The following is a 26,434-nucleotide window of genomic DNA, read 5'->3' as shown; positions in this document are numbered from 1 at the left end:
CTTCCCTCCCTCTCTTCCCTCCCTCTCTTCCCTCCCTCTCTTCCCTCTTTTCTGTCCTTTTCCTCCTTCTCCCTTCTTTCACCGTTCTCTTTTGTTCCTTCTGCTATCTCTCCTCTTACTCTGTCTTCCCTCTTTCTCATCTACTCACCAACTTCATTTTCATCCTCCTTTCCTCCCTTTCCTTTTATTCCTACCTCCTGTTCCTCCCCCCCTCCCCTTTTGTTTTTCATCCACCCTGATCTCCCTGCTGCTCTTCCCCCCTGAGCAGGAGCACTGGGACATACAGGAGACAAGACAGGATTAGGAGAAATCCCTATAACGAGAGGATGCACAAAGGGTGGGAGTATCAAACATAAAGTGAGGTAGTGTCCCAGCTGGCTGGAGGGCAACCTCTGCTGTGTGCAGAGGATCTGGAGCAAGATGGGAATGCATGCAGGTCACCCAGGGCAGAGGCACCATGGCAAGGTCTCGGCCAGGGGAGACAGGACTTCCCCAGGGAGCTCGGAACTAGGAATTGTTCGAAACGGAAACAACAAAAATATCCTCAGTGGTCTCCCTGACTTCCAGCTTCCAGACAGCTGTGCACGGGGGCCAGCTTGGAGGGGCTGGGATGTCCCTGCTCCCCATCCCTGTCACCGCTCCTATCCACGACTATCTGAGTCCCTCATTAGCGCAACACGTTGAGGAGAGAGCGGCACCTCGCTGGCACAAAGGCCTCTCTGAGCTCTTCGAACTAAGCTGTAGAGCAGTGGAGGATGGGCGCCTCGGGCTTGTGCTGCTGCCAGGCCCGCTGCCCTCCCGGGCTGTCTCCGTGCCACTGCCCCCACCCGACCCCAGCGACCAGTGGCTGTCCCGCACATCCGTCCCGAGGCGGGGCGAGGGTGGCAGCGCTTGGTCAGGGCTGGAAGGGATTCGTCATCCCTTGGCTCGCTTCCTCCTCCGCTTGCCGGCTACTCCCTGTTTCCCTCCCTATTGTTTCCCGGTAGTTTTAGCCCCGGTAAAACCTCATTCAGATTTTCACAAGACAGAACAAAGAAAGGTTTTGAAGTGCCGAGAGGCACTAGGCAACACCCCGATTTGCTTTCCTCCCTCCACCCCCGAAATCTCAGCATCTCCCCCGGTTTTTTCTTCCTACGAACACCGTCTTCCCATAACCCTGGCTCAACAGTTCAACTAAGCACAACCAGCTGTTCCCTTACAAAGCACGGCTTTAAAATGGTTCCGTGGTCCTCCCCGGAAAGCAGGAGGGAAAGTTTCGGGAGTTCTAGAGCCTGCTTTTGCCGCTGGTACGTACCTTGCTGTTGTCGGTGCTGTGCGGGAGCGAGGGGGGGCAGAGCTGGCGCCTTCCTGCTGCCGTTACCACGCAACCTCTGCTGTCGTACACATGGTGCCTGCTAGAGGGAGGGAAACACTTTGGGGCTCTGACGGCTTTTTTCCTCCCGTGGCAGCTCTTCAGGGCCTTGCAGAGCAAGCACTGTGTACACGATTGTGTCTGGCTTGTGACGAAGCAAATGTTGTAAAAAGCCCCTGATGATGACAAAGGCAGCTTTAACTTCTCCCACCGAATTATGTGTGTGGCCACTTGGCATGGTTTTTCCCAGAGCAATGGAGTGGGGGCCACTGAAGGATCCCTCCGAAAATTAGGCCACCACGGTGTTAAAGTGTGGATAGAGATGATGGAGTTTGCATAGTTTCTCCATTCTCCAGGTAAGGCTGTCCTGCCAGGCCTAGGAGCAATGCTGAGCACATTACTGCCTTCCTGTCACCTCACCTGGGGGTTCTGCATCCCATCTCCCAGCAGGAGCTAAGGCACAGGCAGCCCCCTGCTTCTGCACAAGCTGAATGCTCACACTGCCTGGAAGGGTCCATTGGGCATACCCCTGGTGGTGTCTCCCTAAAGCTGCTCCTCAGCAGCAAGCATGGACTTCAGTTCTACACCTCCTCCCAGATTCCTACTGGCTCTTCTCCTCAAGGAAAACCCTGCCATCACTAGAGCTGCATTGCACAATAGTTGTGGGTTGAAGTAACCTGCTTCCTTACTCTTCTCAATGGTGTGAAGATGAATTAATGTTTCAATAGTTTGCAAATGATCCAGGAGCAGAAGGACAGATCTGTTTTTCCCTCCTGTGCCTGCAGATGCTGACAGATGAGGGTGGAATGATGGCCTGGGAAACAGAGCCTTTGTTGAGCCACAGGAGAAACACTAGAGGCTTTCCCTCCAGCTGCTTTTCTTATCCTTCTCCTGGAGGAGATGGGAACCAATCTTTGGGAGAGCTCAGTGAGCTAAAATCCACCTTCCTCAGTGCCCAGACGAGAGCTGAAAGCCAGAGAATTCACCTCTTTCTCATTCCCTCTCAGGAAAACAGGGTCATCCACACAATGAGTTTGCTGGAACGGTTCTTGTGCTTCTGGGTCTGATCTGAAACCTGCTGAAGCACAGGCAAGAGCTTGGGGATGGCCCAAGCTCCCTGCTTTGCTTGTTAGGATGTTCCCTGGTGGGTAAATGGAGGGGATGATGTGGCTGGTGAAGGATGTCTCTGCCCCTCTTGCTTGGCATGATACTTTGAGGAAGACCACTAATGTTAGGAATAAAGTTTATGCTGGCAGGAGATCCATCAGTCAACCAGGCAATTTGAAGTGAGACGCCTGTCATTCAGCCCAACAGCAAAAGTGTCATTTCCTATCCAGCCACTGATGGCATCTCTCCACTCTTGGTTCCCACTACACTGCACTTATCAGGAGTTTCTAAAGGACAAAGTCTAGTGATTGTTAGAAGTTTCAGAGAGGTTTATGTCACGTGGATCTTCTGTAGACCTCCTGCCCTGGGCAAAGCACCCAATAACCTCTGATCTGTGTTGGTGAAATATTAGATTTACAGGCCAAATAACTATGCCAAAAGGTTATGTGCTTCTATCTCCCTGACAACTCTTCAGCTGCCCTCACTGTGGGGACAACAAAAGGCATCTCTGGAAAAATCTATTGCCCTTTCCCCAGCAAGCAGGACCAGGCCACCCTGCTCATCGAGATACATGCAAGTCCAGAGGAAATGACACAAAATGGGACTGAGAAAGCCAACAGCAAACACCATTGAGAAATACCTGTGTATGTCTTGCCACGGAAACAGTGGAAGACTCCTACATGGAAGGCATGTCCATTTGGTTATTTGTACAGACTCAGGCTGATTCCTTGACTCCTCAAGATTCCTTAAGGAGTCTGGCAGTGACATCTGCCCTGTGTTCCCTTCTTTATCACAGTTCCCCATTACCCTTTCTGAGTTCATTCAAATTTATCTCCTCTTTTTTTAGATCCTCTCCCTCTTTTGGTCTTTGTAGCAGGGAAAGAGGGCATGGTGATGCCCATCTTGCCCCTGCTGCTTTTGGGCACAGCTGGCATGAACATATGAAGTGCAGGTCTTGTGTCTTGGGATCTGAGGAAGTTGAGATGTGTCTCTGCATTTAAGATGACTTTATTTTAAAAACTAAATTTATGCACGTAACCCTAGAGCAAACTTACAAAAGAATACTTAAATTAAGGCCATTAGTAAACTCAAAAAATCTGCCTTTTCCCCTTCTAGCAGTTTCCTGTTCTGTCCTCTCTGCTCTCATGATGCCTCTGTGCATATACTTAATGGTAATTAAAGACAATAAACTTCTAAGAGTAGTGACAGATCTTTTTCTAACTTGACTATGTGAGCCCGACCAGAAAATTCATTCCATAAATTCAGCTGTGGAGATCAAAACAGCGAGTTGTAAGCATGTGCCCAGCTCCATTTGTTGTAGTGAGTGATTTGTTTATATCCTATTTGATCCATTGCTGGAAGCCATTTGTTCCTTGAGTTTGTGTGCAAACTTGAAGTAAGGCTTTGTAGGGTGAGGAAATGCAAAACCTGGATCATTCCTGAAGAGTTAGTGGGCTGATTAAGCACTGGGGAGCAAAGTATCTGAGGAGAAAAAAAACTGCGGAGCTAGAGTGGAGAACCTGTCACTGTGGCTTAACTGATGCCTCAGGAGCTAAAACAATAAATAAAAGGAGGTCAATAAACAGGTGCTGGTAGCAAGCTATTAGCGAGGTGGCTGAGAGAGGTTTGGGTTTTTCAGCAAATACAGGCAATTACTCACCCTGATTTGCATGCATGCTCACATACACATATGGATGTTCCATACTGTGGCAGCTCATTATAGATTCCCACAAGAAAACCATTAGAGAGGAAATTCTTGCTGTTCTGATGTGGTCGCCTTGTTCTTGTAAAAGAAAAGCTGTTGTTTCTATTTTGCAATGGTTTTGTTCTTGGGGGGAGTGGAGAGCATTATAATGAAATAGTGCTGTGAGTGTACGTGTAATATTTTATCCCTGTGGATACAGTCTTTCACAGTGGGTCCAGTGAAAGTAGAGCCCCAGGAAAATGGAGATTTCCAGATATGTTCGTCAACCAACACACCTGCAGAAAAAGTACTGACAGGAATTTTTCTCACATCCTTGCTTTTCTTCATCTTCTGCCTCAGCCTGTGGCAGTGTTTGCCTGCCCGTCTGCAGAGGGCGATGCAGCATCAGTTTGACCAGACTTAAGGTCCTCTGGTTTTCCCGAAGTTGCCCTTGGTCACGAAGACATTGCAGGGGTTGAGGGTTGAGATAGGGCCACAGCTGGAGGGGAAAATGAGAAGCCCAGACCAGAAACAGAGGTGTATTTCACAACACAGTCTCTTCATGTTATGTGTAGCAGCTGATGAAATAGGAGACTTCAATGGGTTTCACTTTCCTGTTAAATCCTGCCACACAGGAAGGTTTGAATAATTTGCTGAATCTCTGAAGGCCACTGTAGGGACAGCTGGTTATTTAATGAGTTTGTACAGGACTCAGAAGTGTGAGTTTAAATCAGCTTTAAACTGAAATCCTGAAGCTAAAAGAACCCCAACAACCATACACTCATCAGTTTTTCGGACTTCATTTTGCATGTTACCATTGCCTTTTTTGCAGAAAGGGATAGTAGATGTCTTCTGCCAGTAGAGGCATCTCTCTCTAGTCTCCATGAGAGTACCCATGAGAATTCATGGGTATTTGTGCCCATAAAAAACACTTTCTATCCTGGAGTCACAAATGTTGGAAAAGATTTCAAAATTATCATGTCCATCTGTTAACCCAGCATCACTGTGTTCATCACTAAACCACAGCCCAGAGTGCCACATCCACATGCCTTCTGAACGCTTCCAGGGACGGTGATTCCAACACTTACCCAGGCAGCCTGTTCCAGTGCCTGATCATCCTTTCAGAGAATAATTTTTTTTCCTAATGTCCTATCTAAACCTCCCATGACACAACTTGAGGCCATTTCCACTCATGCTGTAACTCATCACCTGTGAGAAGAGACCCCCTCACCTCACTAAAACTCCTTTCAGGTAGTTGTAGACAGTGATGGGGTCTCTCCTGAGCTTCCTTTTCTCCAGGCTAAACAACTCCAGTTTCCTCAGCTGCTCCCCATAAGTCTTGTGCCATAAAAATCCCAATGCATCCTCTCTTTAATCTAGTTCTTCCTTAGACTATCAGAATTAATTTGCTGCAAAGGTATGGGGGTGGGATATTTTGCAGTCTTTAGGTATGGACTGGGGCCTGTGAGCAGCTTGAAAGCTGAATTTTATTCTTTGTCATTGAAATTTGCCAGAAAGGTAATTTCCTTGTCCATGTAACTGAGGAATGCGCTCAGAATTGTTTTCCTCCATTGATTCCCAGTTTAGTTTATGGCAGGGATAGAAATACCAGCAGAGTGTAATCCTGTGGGGTTGGTTTTTTTCCGTGATACACTATCAGTTTTTTAAAACTGCTTCTCTTTTTTTAAAAGCTTTTGGTTATTCCTTGCGGCTTGTTGCAGTAGAAAAGGAGCAGAGTGTGAAGCACTTGCTTGAACTTTGCACCTGGATAAATTCAGGGAGCAAAGTCCTGACCTTTTTTTTTTTAATAAATGGCACCTACATCAATGACTCCTTGAGGTGTTTTGATTCCTTCTCAACTTTACACAAGGTGAACAAGTGTTTTGGCTCTACTAGAGGCCTCCAGGTGAAGGGATCTCTAAAAACTTTCCTGCTTTTGGGTGGGGTGAGAAAGGGAGGGCTGGGGCCAGAGCGATGTGGGAAGAATGGGATGCAGTGGGTGCTGCTCACTGTTGTGCTGTCCAGTGTTCAATAAGGAAACAAAAGACCATCTTGCAGTGCCAGGAATGCATAGACAGTGCTCTGCCTGCCTTAAGCATGGGACAGGCAAAAGTATCTGTGCAGCCCTACTGGGAGCAGCTGAGGTCACTCACTCTGCTGAGCCTGGAGAAGAGACTGAGGAGAGACCTCATTGCAGCTACATCTTCTCGTGAGGGGAAGAGGAGGGGCAGGCACGGATCTCATCTCTCTGGAACAGTGACAGGACCCCAGGGAATGGCCTGAAGCTGTGTCAGAGGTGGTTTATGTTGGATATTAGAAGAAAGTTCTTCACCCAGAGGGTGGACGACCACTGGAACAGGCTCCCCAGTGAAGTGGTCACAGCACCAAGCCTGAGAGCATTGAAGCGTTTGGACGATGCACTCAGGAACGTGGTGTGACTTGTGGTGTCCTGTGCAGGGCCCAGAGTTGGACTCGGTGATCCGTGTCGGTCCCTTCCAACCCGGCATATTCTGTGGTCTTGAAGAATGTGGAGTAAGCAAATAGAATATAAGGAATTTAAAAGGGCAAAAGCAGTAATGCTCTGGTTTGCAATGGAAGCCGGCGGCAGCCTGGCAATAGAGGGCAGGAAAAAGCAGCTGGAGAATGCGGGCATCGATCCCGCTACCTCTCGCATGCTAAGCGAGCGCTCTACCATTTGAGCTAATTCCCCGCCCGGTCACAAACGTGAACCAGGACATACATATTCACTTCTCGCGATACCCCGGGCGCCGCCGGCCGTTACACGTCCCGCTCGGGGCTGCCAGTGCGCCTGCGCGGGAGCGCGACGGCCGGGGCTCGGCGGCGGGCCGGGCAGGGCGCGCGCCGGGAGAGGAGGATGCGCCCCGCGGTGAGACCGGGAGCGGGAACGGGGCGGGAATGGCAACTGGAACGGGAAAGGAGCGGGAATGGGAACGAGATGGCAGTGGGAACGGGAATGGTGGGTGCTGCGAAGGGCTGTGTGTTTGGGGGGCAGGATGCGTACGGCTGTGTGTGTGTGTGGGGCGGCGGTGCGTGTGGAGGTCAGAGCAGGGGGCTGCAGCTCCCGGCACAGGCTCTGCCAGGGGCCTGGGCTGGTCCTCTGAGACGCGGTGGGGCCGCTTTGAGGTCAAAATAGAACGAAACAACCAAACAAAAAAGCCCCCCACAAAATATCGAGCCCCCCCCGAGCTGATGAAGGGCGCAGGAGCCGCCCGGGTGACCCCGGTTACTGTTCGGGGAGGCTTCGCCGAGCCGGCAGCCCCTGCCGGCCCTCGGGGCACGGAGCCCGCAGCACCCCTGCGCCCCGCGGGGGCTCGGGGTGACGCTCGGCCTGGCTGGGCAGCCCGGGGAGCCCCCAGGACTTACTGCCATCCATGTGGGACATCCGGGCTGGATCCCTGCGTATGGCTGGGGCAGCTGGCATGCCCAAGTGCCTGGATGAGCAAACCTGCTGCGGGTAGTTGGTTCTCCCCGCCTTGCCTTTCTCCTTTGAAAACAACACCCACAGAAGTGAAATCTGGCATCGTGGTGAATCGTGAGGTCTTTTCCTTCCACAAATGGTTCCATTTGCTCTTGTGCTTCAGCTGGAGTAAAGGCAACAGTTTCCCTGCTGGACAAGGAAGGAGATGCTGGCTCTGGAACAGGGAACTTCAGGTGCCTGTCGAAGTGGCAGATGGGGGCATGTGCTGGAGCCTTCTGGGGAGCTGCATTGACCAGATGGAATTTTGGTGCCCGTTTTGGGTACAGGAAAAGGGGATGCCCTCAATGAAGGGGTGCATAGCAAAGCCGATGAGGGCATTGGGTCATTTCTCTGAGAGTGCTATGCTGAGGAAGACAAAGCTACTGGTGGCATTTAATTAAAGCTGTGTTCAGCAGTAGCAATATCCAGAACTCAGTTAAAAACCTGTCATTCTGGTAAATATCTTGCCTTGTGCTCAGTCACTTTTCTTCCCCTCTGATATTCTTGAGTCAGAAAAGGCAAACCCCAAAAAACGTTGATGGCCAGTGCAAGATACTTGCAGAACCAAGAAGATTACAAAATAACCTTGTTGTATAACCTCGGTGGTGGCTGCTTAACACCTAGCTATGTGGAGAGCCGCAGAGTCCTGGGCTGAGCTGGCCAGGCTGCAGGCAGTGATCCTGGTCACCAAGTCACTGCAATTCCATGAGCCAGCAGAGAATTTGGTGAGAGTGATGGGACTTGCTGTGGCTTTTGCTCCATTGTGTTCCTGGGTGCTTTACACTTTGCTTTCCTGCAGTGCGTTTCTACTTCTACCTTGGCTGTGTTCAAGCCATTGTTCTGTTGGATTCAAAACCATTCTCTGTTCAATTTTACACCCTTCCTGAGGGATTTGCCTTACTTCTGCCTCCAATATACAAGTTACTTTTTTTGGACACATTTGCTGAGCTATCCTCCTCCAGACTATGAATTTCTGATTAAATACTCCTATATATCAACAGCTTTGCAAATGAAATAGGTGCAAAACATTATTTATTTATTTATTTATTTAAATTGACAGATTTCAGGCTCTGTGAATTGGGTCTGCTTTTTGCAGAGTTTGCTTAATAGGTTCTCTGAATGATATTTTGTTGAAATATTTGAAATTTTAAATTTACTCCTCTTTTGTTCTTTTTGACGTGTTGCATCTTACTTTAAAGGGCCTGTGAAGCATGACCTCAGAGCTCTTCAGAAACTCCCGTCTTTCATTTATCATTTTCATGGTTGTGAGCTTTTCTGTGTGTTTTTTTGTTGCTTTTTTTTTGTTTTTTTTTTTTTGCCAGAGAGAAGATTGGCCAACAAACATGTTCTGAAAGACATGTTTATCTTTAAGAAAAAACCCAACAGCGACCAAACAAGCAGGCAGCCGCACCCATCCAGCAGCATGATTTCTTATCTCGGAACTTGACTCATAATTTTGATGGCTCCTTACCCTTATTGGTTTTTTGGAAAATAAAGTATTTTTGTAGCTCTCTCTTCCCCTGGGTGCGACACTGAAAAGCATTGCACTAGTGTAATTTTTTTTTTTCTCATGTTCTCCTGTCTCTTTTACATCACCCTGAGCTGCAGAACCCCACAATCTTACCCCAGGCTTCTCATCTTATTTTTTTTTTTTCTGATACGGAGAAAGCAAGGGGATGCTTGAGAGTCTCTCTTGCTGAGGAATCTCACCTTCAGTGCACAGGACAGCGTTTCACCAGCTTGGCTTTGCTAAGTATCAAGCTGACTCTGTGGAGCTGGAAAATATGTTTCAGGCTGTGTTTTGCATAGATGCTCTCAGATGTGAGGTTTCACCACCTGGGTGTTACATGTGTTTTTCCTGTCACGGGGCAGTCTGCCTCTGAATCGTGTTGCTGGGAGCTCCTGGCAGAGCAAATGCAGGGGCAGGGGGAAGAGAGAGTCCGGTCTTCAGCTTTGCTTTGTCAACCCCAGCCACAGCCCTCCCTCTTTTGTGCCTTGTTTGGTTTAATAACAGAGTTGTACAGCAGCTTTTCCCACAGCAAAACCTCTTTTTTCCTTTTCTTGAGAATTAAAATCTCACAAAAGAATATGTGTTAAGGTGGACTTTGAAACTCAAAGCTTGTCAGTCCTTCACAGTCATGGTGGAGTAATTCCTGTGCTTTCCTCTCCTTCATTTTAATTATAGGGGAGAGTAGTTCAGCTCCCACACCTCAAGCTGTTGGAAGGACATGTCTATGCTCTGCAAATAAACTTTGTGCTTGCTTTCTCCTTTCTGTCTTCCACTTGCTCTGTCAGAGCTGTGCTCCTGGACAATGCTGGGCAAGTATTGTTCAGGTTTTGGTGCATTTCTGTTTTCTCCTTGTGCTTATCCATGCTGGGATTATAGAAGTTGCCTTGCAGGTGACTGGGAATATACCACCTGAAGAAGCTTACAGCTGCTCTGTGTAAAGAGCAGTCCCCACAGATGCTGAAGTTGCAGAGCTATCAGTGCAGCTTTATGGAAGGGTTACTTGCTGCATCCCCTTCGGCTTTCTGCAGCCTGGGACATCCCAGTTCTCCATTTTACTGGGTAGTGCAGGGGCTCTTTAAGGGGCTGGTTCGTGCCATGCTGCAGATTGCTCAGCATGGCACTGCAAGAGCTGCTGTGTGGTGGAAGGGAGATTTCTAGAATGTGGAAGATACTCTCATGTGCTGAGGGTAGCAGTCTCGGCTGGTTTGCTACCACGCACCTCCCCGTTTGAAGTAGCAGTGGGTATTTCTGAAGCAAGTACTCAGACCGGAGTGCTTGCACCGATTTTCAAGGTTGGTGGGTGGGTGCTCTCCGTAGCTGTGGGTTTGCTTTGATACCCTCAGCTTAAGGTATTTGCAGAGGGACGGGTGTAGATTGTCCCCACTAAGTGTCTGCTCGAGCGCCAGCCACGCTTGCCGGCTCCGCGTCCCGCCGGGCTGCTCCTGCGCGTGCCATCCCCCTCTGCACTGCAGAAGAGCTAAATCGGGGTTGGAGGAGAGCTGGCAAGAAGCCTGGATGTTCCTAGAAAGATATTGATTGCCCTGGACAGTTCGGGGTTGTTCCTTTTGTTTCCCTGGTTCTCGTCACGGGGTCGGGCTCGTTCGGGTGGCAGTTTGCTGGAGGATGGAGAAACAGTGCCGGCTTTGCGGGCTGGGGCTGGAGCACAGCCATCCCAGCCCGCCTCTTTCAAGTGTTAAGTCTGAAGCAGCCTGCCTGGTAATTCCATTAATGAGAGCCTAGTGCCAGAGAGATAAATGTAATTCCACGGTAAAGCTGACGCTCGGGCTCAAACAGAGAGGATTTGCTGGTTCTCCCGGGTGCACTGCTGTGAGTAATGTACTCCACTATTACCTACAAACGATGTTTAAAGTCTACAAGTCACTGCAAAGACTGGGCAGTGATAAAAAAATCTGCTGCTAAATCTTCATGTGAGGAAATCCTTAGCTCCAGAGCTTAGCTGTCTCTGCAATGGGTTTTACAGGGAATAAAAGTTTCCTGCTTAACTCCTGACGTGCAGGATGACACCATGCTGAGCAGCCAGCTGATCCAGGAGACAGCTTGCATGGGCTACAGCCAGAATGAGCTCTCTGTGTATAATCAATGCAGAACAGAAATTATATACCCCGTGTGTGTCACACCAGAAAGCTTGCAAGCACCCCAGAGCCAGCCACCACAATTGGAAGTAGCACAAGCTTCTCTACATTTTTGGCGATGCGATCCATGCTTGAATTCAGAGCTAACGGTCCTGGCTAGCTGGTTTTTTTTAGTTTGATCTCTTTTTGAAATATTTTTTTTCTGATTTCTCACTTCCCTTAATTTGATTTGCAGATCACATCTTCCTTGTTTGCAGTTGTGTAATGCCGTTGCAGCACCATCATTAAGTCTTATGTTGCAAATGAATGGTTAATTGGAATATTTTTAACTCTCCTTGTGGCTTGGATCCTGGAAATCAAACACAGGAGCCAGCACCATTCAGCTTTCTGCAGAGGAGCTTCCCATGCAGGCAGCAGCAGAGCAGTTGTGTCTGGCAGGGTGGGAGCTCACAGTGCCTGTGAGCCCCAGTGCTGTGGTAGCCTGGAGTTCAAGCAAACAAATAATTTGCCTCATCTTTTGGAGCTCAGTGAAGGATTTTCCTCGTCATCAGTCCAAGGGGGGGAAAAGTTCAATGTAGAAGAAGCAGGTGCTGGGGATGCTTAGCCCCTTGTGTGTCCCCAGCACTCCAGCTTTGCCTGAGTGCCCATCAGTACACATCTGATCTCCTTAGTTAGGACCTGGATCCCTGCTGGTTTCCTGACAGCAGAAATAAAGCCAGCTTGCTCAAAATGCTTGTTGGTGTATTCAGTAGCTTGCTGGTGCCTCCTGCTGTAAGAGGTGTTGAGGGACAGTGGCTCATTGAGCAAAGTGAGGTGCATGCTTTGCTGGTGACCTAGCAGCAGATGGGACAGCTAGCCTGTCTTCAGCCTGCTCCTGCATCTCTTACTTCTCTTCGCAGCAGCTGTGCAGAAATGCTTGCCTTCTTTGTGCACATGCTGTGGGCCAATTCACTCACCAGAAATCAGGGTCAAAAGCAGATTGTCTTGAGTTTTAAAATCTCCTGCCTCCCCTTGCCTTCAATTTTGTACATTAATCAGGGACGGTCATGCGTGTGCAAGCCACATCTGCCACTCACTGCTGCAGTGGCAGGATGTTGGGGGAATACAGTATCAGCCAGAGCTACTGCAGTTGCTTTTTTTTAAAAAAAAATCTCCTGTTAGCATCATAGCTGACTACAGAAGTTTTATCTTGTTAGTGTGGTTTTCTCACCCTAAGTTAAAATTTTTGTGTGTCTGATTTGGGCTTGAGTGGAGCAAGGTTGCACTGATACTGAGTAGTAGATGAAGGACCAGGTAAGAGAATGACCTGTATATTTAGAAATTCAGTTTCTTGAAAACTGTGGTGCCTTGTTCTTACATGATCTCTCTTGCCTCCCCCTTCAGTTCCATGAGTCAAAAGTGATCATGAAAGTGTTGGTATATTACTGGGGGGAATTTATAAGGAAGGTTGTAATGTGTTGGTTCCTGTGATGGTAACAAAGTGGGTCAAAAGTGTTACCTGTGCTGTTGCTGCTGCTTAAGATGCTATCCAGATAAAGTTATTGAAATTAGTTAGAAGTCTCACTATTTGCTTTGTTCCTTGACTTGCTGTATAAGTTTCACTGGGAAACATGTATCTGACCTGCAAGGCATTGATTTGTTTGATGGCTTTTGCGGCCTAGGTGCACAGTTGAGCCACCTTGGTGCTGCCACATCTAGGTGGTCTGACACTGGATTTTTTCTTTACCAACGTATTTTTGAAGCACTGCTGCATTCCCATCAGGTTCCCTGCAGAGCTGACCAGGCTGATGGTAGCTGTGGTGGGCAGACACCCACCACTTGGCTCCCTTGGATAAAGGGCTGGTAGGATCATCACTTGACCTCCAGAGATGCTCTAAATGTCTGGAGGCTGAGCAGAGCCTGATACATTGTCCTTCTGCCTGCCTTGAATTTATGGTGTAAATCCCACAGCAGGCTTAGCAAGGGTGACCTGATGGCTGTGCTTTGATACCTCTGTGTGGTGAAGGCTGGAGTTTGCTCAGGGTCTCCCATGCTGTGAGAGAAAGATGCCATGAGATGCAGCAGGTGGAACTTGGGGTGAGAAGGGGGCATATGTAACATACAGCTGAGAAAACCAATAAGATTCACAAGATCTTAACCACTGAAGGGGCTGAACTTGTTTCCAGTTGATCTGTTTAAAATGTGATTAATCACCTCCTAAAAGCAGGGTGCTGTAATCCAGTTTCTGTGGAAAAAATTGCACCACACGTGTCAATACAAGGGGCAGACTCAGCTCAGCACGGGTGTGTGCGCGCGCGCTTTCAGGCTTAGTCTATAAATCCCTTCAGCTATTGTGGCACTCTGCAGACTTGTGAAAACTCAGGAAGTTTTCTTTCCTGCAGCATTGCCCTTGCCATGCTTTTAACATCTGAAGGTCTGGATGGAAATCACTGTCGTCTTGCCCTCTTATATGCCAGTCTGATGGCAGGCAGAGACTCCATGGCAGGCAGAGCTTTTCCCTTCAGCAGACTGGAGGAAATAGGAAGGAGAAGGGGCAGGAGCTACCTCTGCCCCTCTTTGGTAGTAGGCTGTTGTCAGTCTCCTGTATGTCCAAGGAAACAGTTTTTCAAGATTTTTGTCTGGATTTTACAAGGATCTCTTCCCTTACTGCTTTCCTGCCTTAGGCATGTATGCCAGCTGGATTTCCACTGACCTCATCCTGTGGCATATCCAAGCAGATCACTGCTTGGGAGACTGCACATCACCTTCAGCAGGGTGTTGGATCTGGCATGGGGACAGCTGGAATGCACAGGGAGGTCCATTCCCAGAGAGGCTGGGCAGCAGAGGTGTTTGACCCTGGGAAATGCATCCCTGGTCTTTAGTTTGTGACTCAATGAGTGTTTCTACTCCATATTCTCTGACTGCTGGAAGTGGCAGACTGAAATGAAAAGATTGGGTTAGTGAGTATCGTGCCAGAGCTCAGAGAGAATGAATTTAGCTGTTCTTGTTTGAGTTCAAGAAATTGCATTAAAATGAGCAAAGAGGCTGTGCACCGGAGGCTGCTTCCGCTGCAGGCATCTGCTTGCAAAACTGTGCAAAGCTGGTGGGGAGAGCAGAGCTGTGCCATGGGCCAGGAGACCTGTGTGGAGCTGCAGCTGAAGGGCTTGGCTCGCTTGATTGCTTTGGCAGCTCATCTGTACTTGGAAACAGGTGTGGGCATTGCTTCCATCTGTTAGCAGTGGTCACTGGTGTCTTGGTGAGTGCAGTGAGCTGTGTTTCCTTGCAAGCTGAGGAGCCATGCTCTGCCCCAAGTCCCTGCTGCTGGGAGGTGGCACACAGGCAACTGTAAGGTCCCCAGCATGAATGTTGGATATGTAACTTGATGGCTCTTGTGTCCTGCCTCAGATGAGCTCTGTGGTTACACCAAGCTGCAGCTGACTTCTGAAGCTCTTCTCGGTAGAAATTGACTTGGATTGATCTGTTGTGGTTTATTTATTTATTTTTTTTTAAAACTAAGATGCATTTCTGCAGAGGTGAAAGCTTGAGCTTTATAATAAAGTCCATTATTTGCTTAAGGATGCTTTGGGATATTTTGGGGCTGTGCATGTGGTCTGCATGGTAGCAGTTATCAGAAAAACTGGGAACAGGTCAGTTGGAGATGGGTAGCTGGTTAATTGATTTTAATGTCATGGAAACTCAATTTGAGTAACTTGATGCTTTTCCTGGTCGCGGGGGGGAAAAAGAGCTGCATTAAGTGGAGGGGCAGCTTTGGGTGTTTCTGTGAAAGGTGTGTAAAGGAGGCTTGAATGTGAGTTTTTGAACTGTGCTTGTCTGTTCGTGTCGAGAGTTGGTGGTTTCAGTGGGAGCATACAGCAACCATCGAAGGCAAGGCTTGCCTGGGGGCTCTGGGGCAGAATCCTGTGTGACTAATGTTGTGTAACTCAGAAAAACAAGGCAGGATTAGCTCTGCCTCCTTCCCCTCTGTAAGGAGCTGGTGGTGGGGAGCTCTGTCAGACTGCTGCTGGGATGCTTGGATGGGACCTCTGGGCAAGCTGATGTATCGGCTCCCTCCACTCGGCGCAGCTTTGTGGTGTGTACGTTTTAGGTGTGAACTGTGCCTCTTGCTAGTTTCAGAGGTGAGGTGACTGGCAGGTGTGTGAAGGCTTGTGCTGGCAGCCCCTTTGATGGGTACCCTGAGCTGCAGCTGTATCTGCTGCAAGTCCTGCATCCAACACCTGTGCCAGAGGAGAAGCAGGGTGGGGGTGGAGGGGGCTCTAGCTTCCTGGGGCTGGGGACAAGCCAGCCTGTGGGGACCATGTGGGGCTGTGTTGTGCTCCTCCCTCTGCGTTCCTGGTGCTGCTGAAGTTGGTCATGTGCTGGGATGAAGTTCTGGCTTAGAGTTTGAGCCTGTGTTCCTACTTTTCCATAATTATTTTCCAGGGTTACTCTGCAAGGAATTGGAAAATCCCTTCTATGGGCTGCCGTGACAGCCATAGAAATATGCAGATGGATTTGAACTTGGTGCTGCAAAGGGCTTTGCGTATTTATTTTCAGCTTCCTGCTGTCTGCTTTGCTTAAGAGCTTTTGCTAGATCTTTTGCATGTGCTTGTCCTTGCTCCTCTGCTCCTGGAAACCATTTGAGAGCACACTTCAGCTATGACAAAACATACTCCCCCCTCCAAAAAAACAAAATAAAATACCCAAGCCTCTTGGAGGAATTTTGTTTTACTGCTATGCCTTGGTAAGCTGCAAGGCTTGCATAGCTGTGGTGTATTGCTGTTTGGGTGCATCAGCCTAGTTTGGAGACCTCAGAGAGTAAATCACCAGGCTGTTTTGGATGGGTCTTTAGAAAACTGAATGACTGAGCCGGCTCAGTAGTGAATGGAGCTGTTAAACTGATTTTACTTGACTTAGCCCTGTGCAAAGACAAATGTATGATGGATTGAAGCCTCATCTAGGTTTCCATATGTACCACTGTGCCATCTTTCTCATCAGCTTTAGCTGATCTCATGTTGTTCTCCTGCCAGAAATTCTTCCCCTTTATTTTCTTATTTTTGGGACAGCTTCCAATTGGATCAAGCAGATAATGGTTGCTACCTCTACTGTAGAGATGATTGGAATGTGTAGAAGTGGGGGGAGGGAAAAGGCAGGACTGTCTGTTGTTACAGTTGAGGGTAGTTTCAGATCAGGTGAACTGATGTGCATATTGGAGTGGGCTGAAGAGCAGCTGTGTAGCCCCTGGTAGAACATGTCCTGCTTCTACTCCAGTTTCCTTCCATGTAAAAGGGTGGTATGGATTGCCAAGTACATTAACATTTCTGGGAGGCTACAGTGTTGGAAGAGTCGTTTGTGGGCCACTGCTGACTGATGGTTTTGTGTATATGCTGCAAGAGTTTGGCTTCCCAGCTGACCCAGCAGAGGTTTCCCTCTGGGAGGGCTTTGAGCACAGCTTTCAAATAAAGCTTCCTGCTCAGTGTATCAAGCAGAATATTAGATTGAACGTAAGGGAGAAGTTTTCTATGATGAGGGTGGTGAGGCACTGGAACAGGTTGCCCCCAGAAGTTGTGGTTGTCCTATCTTTGTTGTCACTCAGTATCATTCAGTCCTCTGCTGCCTTGCTTCATAAGCTTTTTGTAAACTCTGGTGAATCTTTTTGTAAACTCTGGTGAATCTTTGTTTGCTGCATTAGATGAAACAAAATGTTATCATGTTTCTGCACCATTATTTCAGTCTGCAACAAGCAAGGAATTGTCTTGGCCAAGGATAGAGAGGGTCTGCTGGGGTGGTGACACTGAGAAATACATGTTTTGATGGACAGGTTGGAGCTGCAGAGGGAAGGCAGCAGAGGAGTTTAGCTGTCACGGGTGTGCCGAACATGCTCTGCATTGCCTTGAGCCTGCTTGTGTCTTGGGGAGGAGCAGTCCTGGGACAAGTGACAAGGCACTGAGAGAAGGAAGTTTGGGAACCAAGGGGGAGGCTGAGCAGTCTGATTCCCTGGCACTACACTGTGTTTCCAGTGTATTTGTCTGCTGTGGGACCAAGCTTTGTCTGAGAGCTGCAGTTGCTTTGGGAAGGCAAGCCAAGCCACCTTCATATGGCTCTGATTAAATCCAGCAGCACTTAAGAAAGCTTCAGGCATCTCTTTTTGCCTTGCTTGGCAGTACTGGAAAGTGAAGACTTGGAACTTTGCCGGTGATGTTTCTGCAGTGTTGTCTTAGACTAGGGGTCACATTGAGAAAGTTGTTAAATTGAAAAGGAACTGGAGGAGAGAGGGAGAAAAGGTTGTGGCTGTATGGGAGTCATGTTGATACTACCCATGTGCTTAGCCCTGGTGCAGGTATGGGTCAATACCCATGTGTGGTACCCAGTGCAGATGAAGTCCTACAAAGCTAAAGCAGCCCTCCTTCAGATTTAAGCCATGTGAAGTTAAGGTATGTATTTCCTTGCTTTCCATACCTTTATACATAAGCGAACACTGAAGGTTATTGGTCAGGTTGGATTTGTCCTGTTACTTCTGTCCTTGTAGAGCTGCTAAATAGTGTTCATTTACTGGCTTCACAAGAACAACAGAAGACCCTCCTGGAGGTACATAATAGGAGTAGATAACTCTTGTATTTTGGTTAATGTAGAGCGACAGGGTGATGGAAAAATTTGTGATTGAGGCTGGAGTCCAAAGTCTGTGCTGTGGTCTTGTGGCTTTCAGCATTGTTTTCATCCTTAGAAATGCCTTCAGCCCTTCCATAATGGGAAAGGGGAAAATGAGTGAGGGGGAGCCTCAAATGAATTATACTTTTTCTCAGTTCTTTAAATACCAGCTGGCAGTAACAGGTCTCTGAATCACCTGCAGAGACTGGGGAAAGCAGGCAAATCTCTCTCAGTCCAAGGTAAACTGATGTGCTGCATGACTAAGTTTTCTCACAGTACATAATAAGGTTCAGTTGGCAGGAAGTACATGAGACATTGTCAGGCTGATTCTGTACCTTCCTCTTGCTGGTTTGGTGTTTTGACTAGAGATGTTGTCTCACTGTTTCCTTACATCCCTCAGCTTCCAGATCCTCTCTGCATTACAGAGATCGTCTCTCACCCACCATGTTCCTTGCTATCCCCAAACAATTTATTGCATTGCACAGCAATTGCATGAACAGCATGGGAAAAGTCGAATTACATTAGATGTGGTGACCTTTGCTTCAGTTGTATCATCAGAAGAACTCTATGTGGCTGCTTAGAATTGTTTCCAGTAAAACATTTTTGCTATCTTTTCTTTGGTATGCAGCAGGCACTTTAAAAGCCTGAAGTGAGGTGTTTTTGCAGCCCTCAGAGGTGACTTCTGTCATAGCTCTTGCTCAGTGCTGGTTAAATGTTTTCTCTGTGACTAAGGTACAAAAGGTTTATACAGCCATCAATGGAAAATATAAAGCCTTTTTTATTATGAAACTATAATGATGAATCGATAATGAAAAAATGGAAGTGGCCCAGCTCTGATATCATGTGGGATTTGCTTCCTCTGCAAACTAGAAGAAATTCTACAGGTGCTGTGGAGCAGATCTTCAGCAGCATCTCAGGGAGCACGGTAGGGGTATTGTAGGTGATTCATTCCATCCCATTTGCCAGCCTCTTTTCTGCCCCTGCACATAGACGTTATCTTCAGTGCACTGGTTTGTTGAGGAGGCTTTACTGGATGAACAGCATTGGTTTGGGACTCGTCATCTCGCCTTTTACTTTGGCTTCCTTCTGTGATTTTGGAGAAATCCCCTGACAGCCTGATGCTGCATACCTCTGCTATGATGCCAGGGCTAGACAGGAGTGTTCAGGACAGGGATCTAACACCTTCCCAATTCTCGCGAGATTGCTTTGGCATCCATCCTTTTCACCAGCCAGCTCTTATTAGTGTCACTAATTACTATTCTCTCTAATGCTTACAGGATTTGCCAGTTCCTGTATGCCGATGGGAATCGTGTTCTGGCTCCTTGTCAGTGCTATAGGAGAAGCTGATGCTCTGAACAGGTATGTTTGTTATGTTCCTGTGGAAGGGAAGCGGGGCTGCATGTGTCCAGGGGTGAAATGTGTGCAGGGTTTGGCTGATGGGTGTGGAATGGATCCTGTGGTGCAGACTGCTCTACAGTGAATAGTTTTTTTTCCTGTCCAGAGGTTTTGTGAAAACACCCAGGTAGAAGATAAGGTTTGCATTTAGCCTTGCTGACAGCCCTCTGATGGGAGGGCTGGAAAACAGCATTGCTGCAGAGCAGCTCCTGGGAGGCCACGCTCCTTCCCAACACTGGCACTGCCTTTTCCTTCCCGGAGCAGCAGCTGGGGAATCCCGGCCGAGCTCGCGGCTGCGCAGGTGGCTGCTGCGCCCTCCTGCTCAGCTGGCCTTTGGCAGCTCCCCCGTGGCGTGCATCCGCCTGCGTCCTGAGCGGGGTGGGAGGGAACTGTGTTGGTATCCAACCATGAACAAATCTGCTGTTGTTTCCTTAATGTATGGCAAGAACAGCCTGTAGCAGCTTATTCCTCCCTGGATAATTACTGCTCTGCTCTGCCCCTGATTGCTCTCAGGAGCAGTGGAGTAGTGCCTCCCCTGTGCTGCCCCGTGCATCCTTTTGCCTGAGTTATTTGGTTTGTTATTGCTTTAAGGCATCAGTGCTCAAATGAAAAATCTAATCAGTGCTCTTGGCAACTGTTTGACATTCTAAGTACATTGCCTAAGTTGGTTGAAGTCCCCGAGATGCCAAATATGCTTTCAGTGATGCCCCTTGCTATGCTACCAGCAGGTCTGCTTGCATCTCGATTTCAATTTCTGGATTACTTTTAGGACAGGAAAATATAGGGCTGGGTTGCAGTCTACTATTGTATTATCTGGAATTGTATTCCCAGCTGATCAGAGGTGTGCATGCAACTGGAATTGGAGTGGAATATTTTTCCATCTGTGGTTGCTTAGGGGAGGTCTGAAAAGCAGGTGGATGATCCTGCTGTGGGAGTGTTAATGGACAAGGAGGATTGGCCTGGCACGCTGAGCTTGAACCTTCAGCTTGCCCTAGGAGCAAAAGAAGCTCCTGCAAACATCCATCCCTCATGAATCTCATCAAAATGGCATTGCCTTGCATTTAGCTTGCCTGATGGCCCATTTGATTGTATAAGGATATAACTGTAACTTGCTGCATAATGCTTTCTTGATCCTTAAAAAGTGAAATGGATTAATTATGGAAAGAGATCTTTCTTGAAAACCTGGTTCGTCCAGGACTGTTTGGGCGGAGCTGCAGACGTACTGGAGGAGTAGGAGTCAGGGTGGAGCTGTTTCCACCTAGTTCTGTATTTCCCAGGGTTTATCACAGCATGCAGGCAAATGTGCCCTCCACTTTGGAGCTGAAAGCAGAACTGGTTAGTTGAGCACTGCCTGTGCTTCCCATGCTAGCCTTCTCCTTATGCTTTCCTTTTCTTCAATTACCTTTCTGCTGTTAAAGGCCTCTTCTTAAAGGGAAAACCACAATAGGAAGTGGAACAGGAAAGGTAGGAGTGCCTCCATTTGCTAGCAAGGTGTTGCAGGTGAGTTGAGGGAGCCAGCACTGAGTCAGTGTCCCAGACTCCTGGTGACTCAGGTAGCAAAATCCCAGGTCATTCCCTTCTCATTCCTGAATTGCAGCAAATTTCCTGTAAGAAACTCTCACCTTCTGTTAGTGACCATGCAGAGAATGCTATCCTCTCCCTCCCGTGTATGTTATGACCAGCTTGGTTCACTGGGGATGCAGGCAAGTGGTGGTAGTGGTACTTCCTCCCACCACAGGTTGAAATTTGATTTATCTCAGCACCATCAACCTTACCTCTCTCCTTTTTTTCCCCTCCTTTTTTTTTTTTTTTTTTGTTAAGATGCGATAAGTCACAGGAGTTGCAGCTGTCTGTTGAGCTTGAGGAGATTCTTATGCAAATCTGGAGGCTGTGTTCTCCTGGCAGATCTGCTTGCATGCATTATCCACTACTTCGTTGTACTGGAAGGAGATCTATTTTCTGAAACATGGTTTATTTTTAGTCAAGACTTTCCCAGTCTAACTGGCAAAAGTTCAGCATTTGCAGCGGGATTTGCAGAAGAAGTAATTTTGCCAAATCCTTGGACTGGGGGAAGGGAGAGGAAATGTTATATTAGCTAGCAAAAAAGCTATATGCTGACTTGAAAAACAGCTTAGGACACTGTTGTGAGAGCATAAGGGTTGGATAGTGCAGGTTGAGAACAGTGTTGTGTTGCTGCAGTGGATAACTCAGCCTGGGTTGCTCTTGCTTTTCCTTTTTACAGCTGCCACAGAGGTTAACCAGCAGTGGGTGGGAAGTGCTCAGGGGCAGGTGGTCAATGAGCCAACCTTTTGGCCTGACCCTGAGCAGTGAATTAGCAAAGTCACTGTAACCTCAGTGTCCATGGAAAAAGTTCTGTCCTGGCACATTGCGCTGTCCTGTTTCATCCGTGTTTGGGGCCACTGGAGGCTGACCGAGGGTTGATTTTTTTGGTGGAATGTATCATGCCCATGTTTAAGTACCCTTGTCAGATACCCTGAAATGAATAGGGTGGCACATGGGATGTCCTGGGGCAGTGCTGCAGCTGTCTTCTCTCTTCCCCAGCTGCTGCTCCAGGGACAAACTGTGTTCACATGCCTCACTGCTTTCACCAACTGCTTCTAGCTACTCTGGGTCTTGTACTGATTTGTACATGAGCAGCAACCTTTCAGGGGTGCAGGGATATTTTCTTCTTGGTCTTGCATCTCCTCAGACATTTCCATCACTCCTTTTACAGAGTCATCTTTGTTACCTTTAGCTAGTAGTGCTGCAAGCACCAGACATCTGAGAATGACACCAGAGAGTGGATGACTGTGTTCAAAGCCTTTGGTACTTACTCATCTGAAAAAATGAGAGTTGATTCCACATGTGGGCATGGAAATTATTTGTTTCCTGCTGCGGGTTAACTCCAGCAGTTTGCTTTATCTTTCTTTTTCTCCCTGCCCCAGCCCTCCAAGAGGCAATTGCACAGCAACTTTGTCATGGTTCCATTAAGAAAACAAGGAGAAATCCTTCACTTCCAATTTTTTTCTGAATGTTTGGAAACCAGGAAAAAAGAGAGGAATTTAGGTGTATTCTGGATTTGGTCAAAGTGCCAAATATATATGTTGCCTGCAGGTAGCAGAACCGCATCTTTGTGAAAGGATTGGGGATGAAACAAAATTTTAAATGCTTCAGTCATTGGGGTAGAAGCGCCATGAGAATCAAGGTAGGAGCACTCTCAACTGCCTAGAGCAGTAATCTTCCTGAAGGAATTAATCTAATTTAACCTGATAAAAGAATTTATGCCGTGGGGGAAGTCTCTACCATTTCCTGCCAAGCTTCCTGAGAAGACTAGGAAAAAATAAGTGCTGAAATGACACTCTTCTCTCTGTGGGGGAGGGGGCCTATGTTTTCCTACAGCCTGTTACTATCTTTCTGTTAAAACCCATCTATATTAGCAGGAAAGTCAGGATTGTTTTAGCCGATCAATTTTCCCTAGTTCCCTGGAGACTTTCTTGTTGCAAATGTATTTGCAAATCCCCTGTCCATGTGGGACACAGATGATCTTGTGTGTCCCAGTGTTGATGCAGCAGTTGGCCCCATGCTTGTCATACACCCAACGGCCTGTGGATGTAGAGACTTCAGAAGTTTGAAGCACTTCCTTAGGGAAGTTTGTGGGTGGTTGGGTTTTGTGGTTTTTCCTTACATTGCTAATTATTTCAGGGAAATTCCTGTCTTATTAGCATTTTCTCCCCTAAAGCAATTATCTTCCTCTCTGTCTCTTGCCCTCAGAGGCTGGAAGAGCACTTATATGTTAGGAAAGCCAGTCTCTGCTTTAAATGGCCTTAAACATGTCAATATTCATCTCAATTTCTTCTTAAAGTACCTTGCTACAAAATGAGCAGGAATCTCAGGGCATCTCTGGGTCAGCTTTTTTTCTGATGCTTAGGAGGGTTTTGTTCCAGACAGGTGAGTTTATGAAGGAGGAGACGTCCACTTTGAGTTTTGAGTACTCTGACAGGAAAATATTTTTTCTATCAGTGAATGCTCAGTGATTGCTTAAAGTATGTGGATATATGTTGTAATCTGCTGGCAAAGGCACTGAAAATCACTGTCCTGGGTTGGCCCAAAGGTGCATGTAAACTGCTAATGTCTGAATCAATACCCTGTCTCCAGTGGTGTAACGGGAACTGCTCTGGAAGGAGTTGGATGGAGGCTGAGTAGCCTAATTCAGTCTTCCATCTGCTCTGACTTGACCCTGTGCCTTGCAAATGTGCTGGGTTTTAAGCAGACTGAGAGCTGAACTTGGTTGGCAGCCTCCAGTCCCAGGTGCTGGGGCAGGTGAGGAGCTGCTGTGTCTGTGGCTGAATGCTGGAACCCACGTCTGCATGGGAGGGTGCAGCAGTGGGAATTCTGGCAGACTGTGGGTTACTTCAGATTACCATTTTTAAAACCTTGGTTTAGTGCAGGTGAGCAGTTCTGTGGGTATTCCATAGTTTGTGCTTACCCAGCCCTCCCAGTACAACTGTGCCAGTGTCCCTCAGCTTGGTTTCACAAGCAGAGACCTCATGCAGCCCTCATGGAGGGTCAGCATTTGGTGACTGCCTGAATTGCTGCTTATCCCTAAAGGTGCTTCTGCTCTGCTTTGCTCTGTAATTACTTGTCACGCGTCGTGTCCTCCCCAGCAGCTTTCTCTGCAGTTTTTAAAAGAGAAGGAACAGTGGACAGATGGACATCTGGGAGGACTGCTGGTAGTGGGCAGGGGGAGTGGTTTTTGCCCTGGTACTTTCATGCAGCATACTTTCCAGGCAGATCCCACTGTGATTCTTGATGAAGTTTCCCTTTTCTTGGCTGGCTCATTGGAAAACCCTTTTCACTCCAAGTTTTGTTTGGAAAGAGAGACGCCCACACAGATGGCTGTTCTTCAATTGTCATTCATGTTGGGATTTTTTATGTTCCTTTTTGCATTACCCTCAGGTGAAATCCAGGCTTGCCAAAAAAACATATCCCAGATTTAGAAAGAAACTAAACAGTAAGAATATTCTGCTGCTTCTCTCTGAGCTGGGAATGTGGTGGGCTATCTCACATTTTATCAGTTCACAAGGGATTGTATTACTTTTTCTTTTTGGCTGGGTTTCCATGCAGTTCCCTTGTTTGTTTTCCTCAGAGAAAAGGTACAGCTTTCATTAAGGGTGGTTTTGGCTGTTTTACTCCTTCCTTGAGACTGTCTGAGTGGTTCCACTTTTTCCAGACAAGTGCCAATGGTCTGCTTTGGAGTCCTGCTGGTCTCATTTGATAAGATTTGGGATGTTTTTTCCTCCTAAGTACTCTCAGAATTGCTGAATTGATAAATAATAAGTGTTTTTAGGTCTCTGAGGTATTGTGGCAGAGAGGAAGGGGAGGAGAACAATAGCATTGCTGGAAAACATGGGTTTGGTATGCTGGGGATTTATGAAACTGAAGTTACAGCCTCTTGCTTGGACTCGTTGCTGGCTTCCAGGATGCTGTGGATGGCACAGTCCATAAAACCTGAGTGGTCTTGCATCACTCCTGGCCTTTTAGCTGCAGAGAAGAAGTAGAGTTAAGTCACAGCTGGCCATTGTGCAGCTGTGGTTGCACTTCACTCTCTGAGTGCCCTGGAGAATATACTGGAGGGTCCCACACCAGGGTGCCAGCCTCAGAAAGATGAGGCTGAGAAAAAAGGTGGAAATGGTAACATGAAATGGCAAAGGTTTCTGGTAGGTTTCTAGAATTGTGGCTTGCTGTCTATTTCCTTCTTTATTTATCTAACCCTGCAAAATTTCTGTGGCAGGGCTGGTGGTAGGCTTTGGGAGGCTGGAAAGATGCCAGTTCAAGGAGGTGGCTGGTGCTTTCTTCCAAGTGTATTAACTCATTCCTGAAGTATGCATTTCTTCTAAAAAAAAATAGTTTCTAGGGTAGATGTTTTTGGGGCCTCAGTGGTCATGCTTTGAATGGAAATGAGACGGTCAAAGGGTTCTTCAGGAGGGCAGGGCCAGGCACATACATAGCCTTTGATGGTGCTGACAGTGCTGCCATCAGCCCTACATTTCCAGACCTCCGCGTTGCATGGTGAGGAGCACACCAAGGAAAAGCGTAGTCCCCCAGGGTTTTAGCAGGTTGCATCTATGTCAAAGAGGATTTTTTTTAAGGGATTGACAATCAATCTTCCACTCCTTGTTTTTTGCCCTGGCACAGTGCCGGCAGCCCAGGTGTGGTGGCTGGGCTTGTCCCACATCCAGGTAGATGCTGTGGGAGAATTGGAGTGGGGAGGATCGGGGGTGGAACTCTGCATGGTGTGAGTGCCAGAAGCTGGCAAAACTCCTGTGCCAGTTTTCTACTAAATGCAGTCCTGGATTAAATGGGGTTAAAACCAGGCTTATGGGAGACAGGATAAATGGGTTGACCATGGTGATTTTCTTTCTGATCTTTATTTCCTAGCATGCAATTGCTGTAATTCTTCTGTGTAGCTTTTATCATTCTTGATTTCTGAAAGTACATTTTTCTTTTTTTATTCTTTTCCTGAGGGATTTTGGGCAGTGTTTTCCAAAGCAATTGTGGTGGGTATTTCCCCTTCTCTCTCCGAAGCAGCTTTCATTTTGAAATGAATAGCTCAACATTGTTCACATTGTATTCCACTTTTGTGGGCTTGTTTTCCCCTTTTGACTTTGACAAAAGGGGAAAGCAGTCTCCTAAATACTTTGGGAGTCTTTTGGGTCACTTTATAGAAAATATTTCATTCCTGTTACAGAAGTATTCAAGGTTCCAGGCAGGAAAGCTGTTTTCAGCGCTCACATTAGAATTTCTGAAAGTGTGGCTCTTGAGTAGCTTTTGCTTGGTTTTGGCCCGTTTCAGTTAAGATTGTGCTGAATTCACCTTTGAGCAGGACTTCATAACCATGTCAGAGTTATCTTTCATTGAAACATTTCTAGTGACTTAACCTGCTACTACTGGTTTCTACAGAGCATCCCTTGTGTTAAACCTGTTCCACTCTTCCAGACCAATGCCTATTTTCAAACTCCCCCAATTCCCTGCAGAAATACCAGGTTATTAATAGGATCTTTATGCATGTGTGTTTACCAGACTTGACACAGCTTTGCACCAAAGTGTCTCTCTACCTACACTGCACTCAGAAGCTGAACTCTGTGGTCAGCATGATGTACATCTGCAAACCTCCCTTGGTTTGTTCAGAGCA

At 47.4% G+C, this 26,434-nt stretch overlaps 2 protein-coding genes and 1 non-coding gene across 6 annotated transcripts in view; 1 reads left to right on the top strand and 2 right to left on the bottom strand.

The window, feature by feature from the left end:
• RNH1 (ribonuclease/angiogenin inhibitor 1) overlaps positions 1 to 1,558 on the bottom strand; it is a 13,470-nt gene extending 11,912 nt beyond the window's left edge. Inside the window, exon 1 of the mRNA XM_015632237.1 lies at positions 1,295 to 1,558. The gene's annotated coding sequence lies outside the window, so the exon portion shown is untranslated. The remainder of the gene's footprint in view (positions 1 to 1,294) is intronic.
• Positions 1,559 to 6,779: 5,221 nt separating this feature from the next.
• Positions 6,780 to 6,852, bottom strand: TRNAA-AGC. The gene has a single exon. It is a non-coding gene; the product is annotated as a tRNA-Ala (tRNA).
• Positions 6,853 to 6,945: 93 nt separating this feature from the next.
• Positions 6,946 to 26,434, top strand: part of LOC107205557 (USP6 N-terminal-like protein) — a 75,978-nt gene continuing 56,489 nt past the window's right edge. For 3 of the 4 annotated variants that reach the window (XM_015630036.2, XM_015630037.2, XM_033515032.1), the window contains exons 1-2: positions 6,946 to 7,029; positions 19,125 to 19,206. The gene's annotated coding sequence lies outside the window, so the exon portion shown is untranslated. Of the gene's footprint in view, positions 7,120 to 19,124; positions 19,207 to 26,434 lie in introns of all 4 variants that reach the window. The other variant, XM_015630038.2, reaches the window with a different exon arrangement.

The sequence above is a fragment of the Parus major genome, chromosome 5 (assembly GCF_001522545.3).
Source record: "Parus major isolate Abel chromosome 5, Parus_major1.1, whole genome shotgun sequence".
Classification (NCBI taxonomy): domain Eukaryota; kingdom Metazoa; phylum Chordata; class Aves; order Passeriformes; family Paridae; genus Parus; species Parus major.
Note: the sequence above shows the minus strand (reverse complement) of the source record. Positions and strands in the feature narration are given on the sequence as shown.